The sequence below is a fragment of the Salmo salar genome, chromosome 08 (genome assembly GCF_965601325.2).
Source record: "Salmo salar chromosome 08, fSalSal1, whole genome shotgun sequence".
In the NCBI taxonomy this organism is placed as follows: domain Eukaryota; kingdom Metazoa; phylum Chordata; class Actinopteri; order Salmoniformes; family Salmonidae; genus Salmo; species Salmo salar.
In genome coordinates this window covers 29994156-30004020 of record NC_138298.1, presented here as the reverse complement: position 1 = coordinate 30004020, position 9865 = coordinate 29994156, and positions in this window count along the sequence as shown.

Sequence of the window (9865 nt, the reverse complement as noted above, 5' to 3'; positions counted from 1 at the left end):
AATAATCTATATAAAATATAATATATGCCATATGTCACGATGAGTCAGTGACAATGAGTCAGTGATATGACTAAGATTACTTTGTCTAAACAACCCATTTAATCAGTAAAGTATCATTATTTAACTGTAGCAGAGCATGATTTACAAGAATTCCCCTGACTGACTAGAAACTGACTTGCGCCGACCCATCCCCCTTCAAGTCAGTCAGGGGATTTCAGATGACTCAAACTGAAACTAAAACAGAAAAAATATGAATTAAACAAAATAAAGTAACATAGATTGGATGTGTATGATTCAATACATGTTTAGGTAGTACACGTGTTTACATAAGTTTTGTGTTATTTTTTAAATTAGTGATGGGTGACTTGAGGGAGAAAGAGGGTCAGTGGAAAATTACTTTAGGATGCTGTTGCATGGGCGGGGGTAGATTTGCTTGAATATAATAACACACAATCAGCATTCATGAGTTTTATTGACAAATGTCACAACAAAAAAACAAGGTCCGCCAAAGCAATATACAGATTAAGCCCAGTTACAGTAGATGTCCTAACCGACTTGCCAAAACTATAGTTTGTTAACAAGAAATTTGTGGAGCGGTTGAAAAACCTAAGTATATGTAAACTTCCAACTTCATCTGTACTTTCTCTGCACTGCTGATTCATGAACTCTCTGCTGTTTGTTAATGATAGTCAGAAGACTGACGATATATTTCGGTAGAATGGTACTCTGATCTAGACGTTGGAGAGAAAGGCACTCGCACGCACGTGCATGAATGCACACATTCAGACAGTCAGAACACACATATTCAACACAAGGTGTATAATATTATTCAATAGCTGCTGTAAATCAATCACTGTTACCTGGTGGCCAACTACAAGAAACGTCTGACCTCTGTGATTGCCAACAAGGGTTTTGCCACCAAGTACTAAGTCATGTTTTGCAGAGGGGTCAAATACTTATTTCCCTCATTAAAATGCAAATAATTTTATAACATTTTTGACATGTGTTTTTCTGGATTTTTTTGTTGTTATTCTGTCTCGCACTGTTCAAATAAACCAACCATTAAAATTATAGACTTATAATTTCTTTGTAAGTGGGCAAACGTACAAAATCAGCAGGGGATCAAATTGCTATGTAACTGCAGGAGAGAGTTTGATTTACAAGAAATCCCCTCACTGACTAGAAACTGACTTGCTCAGACCCCTCCCCCCCTTTTAGTCTGTCAGGGGATTTCAGGTGACTCAAACTGAAACTATAACTAACAGATCAAGCCCAGTTACACCAACCTGACTGCACATCTTCATATCTTATGAGAGCTTCTACTATCTCATACTGAATAACGTCTAATAATGTATATCAAATATAATATATGCCTTATGTCACGATTAGACAGTGACAATGAGTCATTGATATAACTAAGATTACCCTGTGTAAACAACTCATTTAAACGCTATACTTATATCTCAACTTGTTTTCTAGCAGATTAGTACAAATGTCTCAACCCATGCTCAAGAATGGCCTTTTCCCCTTCATTCAGATTACAACCTCTCACTTTCGGTTATTAGAAAATGAAGAGACCACTGCAAAATGATCAGTTTCTCTGGTTTTACTATTTCTAGCTAAGTGTTTGGGTAAAATTAACATTTTTGTTTTATTCTATATACTACTGATAACATTTCTCCCAAATTCCAAATAAAAATATTATCATTTAGAGCATTTATTTGCAGAAAATGAAAACTGGTCAAAATAACAAAAAAAGATGCAGTGTTGTCAGACCTCGAATAACAAAGAAAATAAGTTCATATTCATTTTTAAACAACACAACACTAATGTTTTAACTTAGGAAGAGTTCAGAAATCAATATTTGGTGGAATAATCCTGATTTTCAATCACAGCTTTCATGCGTCTTGGCATGCTCTCCACCAGTCTTCACATTGATGTTGGGTGACTTTATGGCGCAAAAATTCAAGCAGCTCGGCTTTGTTTGATGGCTTGTGACCATCCATCTTCCTCTTGATCACATTCTGGTCTGGAGATTGGGTTGGCCATGACAGGGTCTTGATCTGGTGGTTCTCCATCCACACCTTGATTGTCCTGGCTGTGTAGCATGGAGCATTGTCCTGCCTGAAAAACCAATCCTCAGAGTTGGGGAACATTGTCAGAGCAGAAGGAAGCAAGTTTTCTTCCAGGACAACCTTGTACGTGGCTTGATTCATGAGATGTGGGGCGTAATCTCAGACCAAGGGCAACAGCATCAGAACATGATTAACCCTATCAGTCAAGAGATCCCAGCAAAAATTGGCTTTTCAATTATCTGACTTTAATTTATCTGCATGTCCCGCCCTTATATTTACCCCACAATTAAGAATTTTTAAATGTTATTTTAAGGACAATAAGGGCTACAATTAAAACACAAAAAAGTATTTGACATTAACAGTTGCATTCATGAGTGTTATTGACAAAAACCTGATGAAAATGAATTGATTTATACAGCTAAAGACCAGTGATATGTGATATGACTAACATTACCTTGTCTAAACAACCCATTTAATCAGTAAACTATTGTTATGTAACTGCAACAGAGAGTATGATTTACAAGAAATCCCCTGACTGACTAGAAACTGACTTTCTCAGACCCCTCCCCCCCTCTTTGTAGTCAGTCAGGGGATTTCAGGTGATTCAAACTGAACCAAAAACTAACATAGCAAAAATATGAATTAAACTCAGTAAAGTAACATAGATTGGATGTGTATGATTCAATACATGTTTAGGTAGTACACGTGTTTACATATGTTTTTTGTGCTATTTCTGATCTTCAGATAAAGGAGTGATGGGTGACTTGAGGGAGACAGAGAGTCAGCTCAAGACCAGTTACACAAATCTGTCTGCAGAGCGAGAACAGATACAAGAGAGAAATACAAAGTTCATATGTTATGAGAGCTTCTACTGTCATGAAGACCATAATATATAATATATAATGTATTGATAGATTGTAGATAATTGCTGTTTGTGTGAATAATATATTTTGTGTGATTAAGGAGAAGTAGAATGAAGCCTTAAGTCTCTGGGATGTTTTGCCTTATAAAGTCATAGTGGAAGTAGAGAAAAGGGTTTTGCTGAATATTAGTTTATTGGTTTGAAGAAGTGTCTTTGTACTTCCTGTGACCTGTGACCCCCAATATGTTATCTGGGGCAACAGTAGGACGAGAAGAGGAAGTTGCCCCATGTGCTATGGATCCCAGACGAGAAGATGAAGTGGCCCCAATCGCTATGGAACTCCAACCTGGTCTGAAAACATTCTGAATTATTATGTTTAATCCAATTAGGGGAGGGGTGGTAGGGTTAGGGGAAAATAATAAAGGAAAATATATGCATATATATATATACTGTATTATTTACCAAAAAGATATGGGGGATTGGAAATGATGCAAACAATTCCCTTGATGTAAGTAAAAATCTATCTGCAATATGAAAGCTGATCTACCCCTTAAAAAAAGGTATCATTATTTAACTGCAGCAGAGAGCATGATTTACAGAAATCCCCTTACTGACTATAAACTGACTTGCTCAGACCCCTCCCCCCCTTTTAGTCTGTCAGGGGATTTCAGGTGACTCAAACTGAAACTATAACTTGTGTAAAAAAAAAATCAAAAAAGAATCAGCAAGGTATTGCTATGTAACTGCAGGAGAGAGTATGATTTACAAGAAATCCCCTGACTGACTACAAATGGACTTGCACAGAACTTGGGGGGGGTTTCTGATACTTTAGTTACTGATTGAATGGGTTGTTTGGCCAAAGTCATTTCAAACTTAAACTAATATAGAAAAACAATTGAAGAAATCTCAATGACGTAACATATTGGATGTGTATGATTCAATGACATGTTTACGCAGTACATGTGGTTACATACGGTTTGTGTGTTGTGCTATTTCTCAAAAGGAGGCCTACTACTGTTGTGTTGTCTGCAAACTTGAAGATTGAGTTGGAGGCGTAGTCATAGGTGAACAGGGAGTACAGTAGGGGGCTAAGCACTCACCATTGTGGGGCCTCTGTGTTGAGGATCAGCATAGTGGAGGTGCTGTTCCCTACATCACCAACTGGGGGCTGCCCATCAGGAAGCCCAGGATCCAGTTGCAGAGGGAGGTGTTCAGACCCAGGGCCCCAAGCTTGATGATGAGCTTGGAGGGTACTATGGTGTTGAAGGCTGAGCTATAGTCAATGAATAGCATTCTTACATAGTTATTCCTCTTGTCCAAATAGGATATGGCAATGTGCAGTATGATGGCAATTGCATTGTCTGTGGATGTATTGGGGCGGTATCCAAATGTAATTGAGTGCAAATAGTCTGCGTAGCCATTTGATTAGGTGTTCAGGAATCTTATGGCTTGGGGGTAGAAACTGTTTAGAAGTCTCTTGGACCTAGACTTGGCGCTCCTGTACCGTTGCCGTGCGGGAGCAGTGGGAACAGTCTATGACTAGGGTGTGTGAAGTCCTTGACAATTTTTAGGGCCTTCCTCTGACACCGCCTGGTATAGAGGTCCTGGATGGCAGGAAGCTTGTAGTGCCTTGCAGTCGGAGGCTGAGCAGTTGCCATACCAGGCAGGGATGCATCCAGTCAGAATGCTCTCGATGGTGCAGCTGTAGAACCTTTTGAGGATCTGAGGACCCATGCCAAATCTTTTCAGTCTCCTGAGGGGGAATAGCTTTTGTCGTGCCCTCTTCATGACCGTCTTTTCCCTTTATAATCCGTGATTAGAAATGACTAGAATTGGACGTGCCCTCTTCATGACAGTCTTTTCCTTTTATAATCCGTGATGGAGTCCTTGCCACATATGTCTTGTGTCTGAGCCATTGAATTGCGACTCCACTCTGTCTCTGTACTGACGTTCTGCCTGTGTGATTGCCTTACGGTGGGAATAACTAAACTGTTTGTTTTCAACCATATTCCCAGTCACCATGCAGTGTTTAAATGAGGTGGTTCACAATTTCAGTTTTGCACGAATGCTGCCATCTATCCACAGTTTTTGGTTTGGGTAGGTTTTAATAGTCACAGTGGGAACAACATCCCCTATACACTTCCTGATGAACTCAGTCACCGTGTCCGTGTACATGTAAATGTTATTCTCAGAGGCAACCCAGAACATATCCCAGTCCGCGTGATCAAAACATGGATTCTGATTGGTCAGACCAGCGTTAAATAGACCTTAGTACGGGTACTTCCTGTTTGACTTCCTGCCTATAGGAAGGGAGGAGCATGGTGGAATCGTGATCTGATTTGCCAAACGGAGGGCCTTGTAGCCATCCCTGAAGGAGGAGTAACAATGGTCAAGAGTTTTTGATGCGCGAGTACTACAGGCCATGTGTTGATAGAACTTCGGTAGCCTTTTCCTAAATTTGCTTTGTTAAAATCCCCAGCTATAGGGCCGTCGTGGTATCGGCTTGAGGGGGAATAAACATGGCTGTGACTATAACTGAAAAGAATTCTCTTGGGAGGTAATACAGTCGTCATTTCATTGTATGGTATTCTAGGCATGTTGAACAAGAGGACTTGAGTTCCTGTAAGTTATCACAATCACACCATGAGTAGTTAATCATGAAACATACACAACCGCCTTTTTTCTTCCCTTTATTCCTGTCTGTGCGATGTACTGAGAACCCAGCTGGCTGTATGGATGGGGACAGTATATCCAGAGAGAGTCATGGTTCTGTAAAACAGAGTATATTACAGTCCCTGATGTCTCTCTGTAAGGAGATCCCCGCACTGAGCTCGTCTACTTTATTGTCCAGGGACTGGACATTAGCGAGTAATATACTCAAAAGCGGTGGATGGTGTGCATGCCTCCTGAGTCAGACTAGAAGACCCCTCCGAATATCTCTTCTCCGCCGGCGTCTAGGAGCAGCCTCTGGGATAAGTTCCATTGCCCTGGGGGGTACGAACAAAGGATACAATTCGGGAAAGCAGTATTTCTGGTCGTAATGCTGCTGAGTTACCCCCGCTCTGATATCCACAAGCTCTTTTCGGCTTTATGTAATAACACAAAATACTTTCTGGGCTAATAATGTCAGAAATAACACACAAAAAAAATAAAAATACTGCAAAGTTGCTTAGGAGCTCGACGCAGAGCTTCCATGTCTGTCGGCGCCATCTTCTGTATAATATGATGATAATATACAGGATCGGTACAGGATACACATGGTATACACTGTCCAACAAAATGCTCACTTCCATGTTCCCTCTCAATAAAGTGACACCATTAAGAAATAATAAAATATATTAATAAAACATTTAAAGTAAATGGGCTCGGTAGAATAGAATAAACATATTGCATGTATAAATACAGGAAACCACTCAACAATTTATAGTACAATATTTACACGTGTGTCAGGAAGAGCAAGTGTTTAAATTGTGCAGTACATAAATACGAAGTCTAGTAGCAGAAGTTGTGTTTAGCATGAGGTCCATAATTATTGGCACCCTTGATGAAGATGAGCAAAAAATACTGTATTAAATAAGTAATGAAAACACTGAGCTATATTGTATGCTTAAAAAAATCTGAAATTATATAATTATATACTAATACAATTGCTCAGAGAAAGATTTTGTTTCATTTATTATTTTCTTTACTCAAAAAGACAGGGGTCCAAATTATTGGCAAACCTGTTTTCAATACTCTAGCACCCTCCCTTTCGAGGATAATGACACTGAGTCTTTTTCTAAAATGTTTTATGAGATTGGAGAACACGTTGGAAGGGATCTTAGAACATTCCTCCATATAGAATCTTTCCAGATCATTGATATCCTTCATCTGTTTTTATGACCTTTTCAATTCAAAGCACATGTTATCAATGGGGTTCAAGTCTGGAGACTGAGATGGCCATTGCAAAACGTTCATTTTGTGGTCAATTAAGCATTTCTTTATGGATTTTGATTAGTGCTTGAGGTTATTGTCTTGCTGGAAGATTCACTTGTGGCCAAGAGGCAACCAGGTTTTTGCTAAAATGGCCTGGTAATGTTCATGATGCCATTTAGTTTATATGTGTGTGGGGGGGTGTCTATGTGTGTGTGGATGTGTGTGTGTGTGTGTGTATGTATGTGTAGGTGTGTGCTTGTGTGCGTGAGTGATTGCAGTTGGTCAGTCCAGATCAAGTGTTCAGCACTCTGATGGCTTGTGGAGAGAAACCGTCTCTGAGCCTGTTGGTCTGAGACCCAATGCTCAGATAGTGTCTGGCCATGTGGGGTACTTGATGATGCTGCGGGACTTCCTCAGGCACCGCTTTGAGTAGACGTCCTGACTGGGAAGGGAGCACGGCCCCAGTGATGTACTGGGCCATCTTCAATACCTGCTGGAGGGCCTTGCGGTCGTGGACAGAGCACTTCCCATACCAGGCCATGATGCAGCCAGTCAGGACGCAAACGATGGTACAGCGTTAGAATTTGGAGAGTACCTGGGGGGGACATAACAAATTTCTTCAGCCGCCTTAGGAAGTGAAGGCGCTGTTGCGCCCTCTTGGCGAGAGTGGTGGTGTTGTTGGTCCATGTCAAGTTCTCGGTGATTTGGATGCCAAGGAACTTAAAACTGCTGACTCTCTCCACTGCAGTCAAATCGATGGGGCATGTCTTCTGTTTCAAGAAGTCAATACAACATGCCTATCACTTTGAAGATGCAAAATATTTTTTATTGTGAAACAAACAAGAAATAAGACAAAAAAAGTCTATACTTTGTAGAGCCACCTTTTGCAGCAATTACAGCTGCATGTCTCTTGGGGTATGTCTCTATAAGCTTGGCAAATCGTGCCACTGGGATTTTTTCCAATTTTTCAAGGCAAAACTGCTCCAGCTCCTTCAAGTTGGATGGGTTCCTCTGGTGTACAGCAATCTTTAAGTCATACCACAAATTCTCAATTGGATTGAGGTCTGTGCTTTAACTAGGCCATTCCAAAACATTTAAATGTTTCCCCACAACTCGAGTGTTGCTTTAGAAGTATGCTTAGGGTCATTGTCCTGCTGGAAGGTGAACCTCCGTCCCAGTCTCAAATCTCTGGAAGACTGAAACAGGTTTCCCTCAAGAATTGCCCTGTATTTAGCGCCATCCATCATTTCTTCAATTCTGACCAGTTTCCCAGTCCCTGCCGATTAAAAACATCCCCACAGCATGATGCTGCCACCACCATGCTTCACTGTGGGGATAATGTTCTCAGGGTGATGAGAGGTGTTGGGTTTGCACCAGACATAGCGTTTTCCTTGATGGCCAAAAAGCTAAATATTAGTCTCATCTAACCAGAGTACCTTCTTCCATATGTTTGGGGAGTCTCCCACATACCTTTTGGCGAACACCAAACGGATTTACTTATTTTTTTCTTTAAGCAATGGCTTTTTTCTGGCCACTCTTCCATAAAGCCCAGCTCTGTGGAGTGTACGGCTTAAACTGGTTCAATGGAGAGATACTCCAATCTCCGCTGTGGAGGTTTGCAGCTCCTTCAGGGTTATCTTTGGTATCTTTGTTGGCTCTCTGATTAATGCCCTCCTTGCCTGGTCTGTGAGTTTTGGTGGGCGGCCCTCTCTTGGCAGGTTTGTTGTGGTGCCATATTCTTCAATTTTTTTAATAATGGATTTATTGGTGCTCCGTGGGATGTTCAAAGTTTCTGATATTTTTTTATAACCCAACCCCAATCTGTACTTCTCCACAACTTTGTCCCTGATCTGTTTGGAGAGCTCCTTGGTCTTCATGGTGCCACTTGCTTGGTGGTGCCTATTGCTTAGTGGTGTTCAGAACAGGTGTGTATATATACTGAGATCATGTGACAGATCATGTGACACTTAGATTGCACACAGGTGGACTTTATTTCACTAATTATGTGACTTTTGAAGGTAATTGGTTGCACCAGATCTTCTTTAGGGGCTTCATAGCAAAGGGGGTGAATACATATGCACTCACCACTTTTCCCTTTTTTTTCGTTTCACTTCACCAATTCGGACTATTTTGTGTATGTCCATTATATGAAATAAAAATAAAAATCCATTTAAATGACAGGTTGTAATGCAATTTTTTTTTAAATGCCAAGGGGGATGAATACTTTTGCAAGGCACTGTAGCCTTCTAAGGGAAGACCCCCATGAAATGGACAAAATAGAATGGGAACATATTGGCACCGCACAAAACATACACACGATGGACAATACCACTCAATTTGGCCCATTTTCATCCAAAACATATTGCAAATGTCATATGGCAAAGTGTCACACCAAAAAAATCCTATAGATGGCGAGCGCGCTCCCCGTGAATTTTCTTATTGCAAATATAACACAAGTCAACACTTATCGAAAACTTATCACCCCCTTAAAAAAGTGCTTTCTGGACCGTTTTTCGAAATTCTTTAGACTTTTTTGGTCAATTACACATGTATAAGAACTGTATGAACATACTTTTGTCATATTTTATTGACATCATTTTTTTATTTTTTATGCTTGTCCATAAGGCAATATGATTTCATAGGAAGTCAAAAGTCGAAGTCAAAAGTAACTTTTTATTCTCTTTTTTTTGCCAAATGCCATAAGAAATGTCCAAATGAAATGTTCAATAATTTTGTTTGTCAATTATACATGTATGAAAGTATTGAATGTGCCAAATCACAGCAAAAATACAATAGATGGCGAGAGCGCGCCACCGTGAATTTTCTTATTGCAAATGTAACACAAGTCAAGACCCGGGGGCAACGACCCCGTAAAAGTGCTTTCGGACGCAAATCTTGCAACATGTTGCTGCTGACTCTGTCATGTCTTGTTTTTACTTGTCCATAAGGCATATGTTTTGTCCATTTGCAATATGATTTCATAGGAAGTCAAAAGTCGAAGTCAAAAGTCACT